Source organism: Frankliniella occidentalis, unplaced genomic scaffold, assembly GCF_000697945.3.
Source record: "Frankliniella occidentalis isolate FOCC.00 unplaced genomic scaffold, Focc_3.1 Scaffold250, whole genome shotgun sequence".
Taxonomy (NCBI): domain Eukaryota; kingdom Metazoa; phylum Arthropoda; class Insecta; order Thysanoptera; family Thripidae; genus Frankliniella; species Frankliniella occidentalis.
In genome coordinates, this window is record NW_026267376.1 from 33,587 (window position 1) to 35,577 (window position 1,991).

Below are 1,991 nucleotides of genomic sequence, written 5' to 3' on the forward strand. Positions count from 1 at the left end.
GAGCAAGTGTGATTGGCGCAGCGGCCGCCGCCAGCGTCAACGCCAGCGCCAGCGCCGCCGCCAGCGCCAGTGTGATACGGGCTTAAGGATGGCGCAGCCCTCGCGTGACTCGGAGCCCCCCGACCCCTGCTGGCGGGCCCACCCCCGACCCCAGCCGGGGCTCCGCGGCGCTGCACCGGGGGGGGGGGGGGAGTCCCGCCGCGCTGACACTTATGGGCCACGGCCCTCGCGCAGTCGTTGTTCGCCCCGTTTTCGACGTTTTACTGCCCCTGCCCCCGCTAGAGAGCACAGCGTTGTCTGCTTGGTAGGCTGACGCGTTTTACAGCCCCGGCTCTATATCGCTATACATCGCACGCGCGCGCCGACTTTTGCAACACGTTTTATCATCGCGGTGTATATGGGAGCGGCGCGTAGGGCCGCGCGCCACCCTCCCGCCGCGCCCGCCATGGGTGGCCCCGGAGCAACGCCCCTGTTCTACACCTGGAAAATTATTTACTGGTGAAAATTGAAAAGGGCGTTAAGTCCAGAGGAAAGTCCGCGGACTTACGCCCTTTTTACTTTTAACTAGTGCAATATATTATGCTCTCGAATCAAGAAGACATTTCTCTAGGCCAGAGAGAGAGAGGTTGCATTAAATCAAGAGATGTATGTAACTTGAATCAAGAACATGCACAACTCTGGCGCATCCGCTGAAATAATTAGCTTTGGCAACCATCGTGTGGAGATTGGGCTCAAACAGATCAAAGGAGTTCCATAAAATATGGTAGGCAACAATCACTGTGTTGTAGGAAAAAACACGCTTTATTTGGGTTTTCTCAACCATGGTGAATGATTCATCAGCCATATTTTACGTCAAGTTTAGTAAAGTTTGATCATTGCAAGTTAGAACACCTTCAAGGTTCAAGTATTCGACAGTGTGGGAAACACTTGCAAGTGCAAGTGCCTGCTGTGTACCCCTGCCGTGTCAACACCGGTGCGAAGGCGCAGCATTCGTTCTTTCAACCCCGGAGTGGTGCTAGCATGTATTCACACGGTCAGGAGCCACCGTGAAGACACCAGAGCGGCGCACCCCCGACTTGTTTTCCAGTATTATCGAAATAACAATAATAATAAAAAACATTGTTTCGGTTTCTGTACCGGCCGTACAGCAACAATATTCCCGCGGCAGCCGGTCGCTCAGTGCAGCGGCGACGTTTGAATTCACCTCACTGATCTCAAGTAGGGCTGCTAATGAAGCTATAAATCAAGCATATCCTCAGCCCGTTCGCTGGTTCTCTCTCTCCCTCTCTTCCTCTCCAGTCGCTCCCCCCTCCTGTGCTCTCCCGCTTTTCTGATTTAACTTTTGTTGTAAGACGTAGACTCCGCCCTATTGATCCCCGAAGCCCCTCCCCCTCCCCTATATCAAATTATAGAAAACACTTATTTGCTTGTACTATTCTGTTTTCAGGCTCTGAAGTGTGGAACGTGTCCCAATAGTACACGACGTCCCTAACTGAACGGGCCTCTTCACACTTTGATTGTATGCGAAACACTTGGCCAGCTTGTTACCGCACAGTGGGTGTGGTCTTCGTGTAATAAATTACAGTACTCATTAGCCTCCCCGCGAAAAAAGAGAGGGAGAGAGAGAGAATAGAAGGGAGGGAGAGAGAGATAATAATAAAACACCCGCGTTGAAAAGTCACGAGGCGTGACTTTGTGACGCCGGCGGGGTATTTTGCACGCAGATGAGGTATTTCGGCGGGCGTCATGGCGGGGTCTGGATTAACTCCTCATAGGAGGCACCGCCTCTCCGCAGCGCCCACCAAAAAAATTATTATGAGATCAGAGATTATCAAAATAAAAAGTGGCGGTCGTAGGGGGGGCGGGCCGCGCAACACTACAGAACTGTTGTGGAGGGAACATAGCCATATCTACGCACCATGGTGTGATGGTCTTCATCATACGCGGGGGTTTGCGTGGAAACTCGGCCCACCTCGGCCCACCTCGCCCCG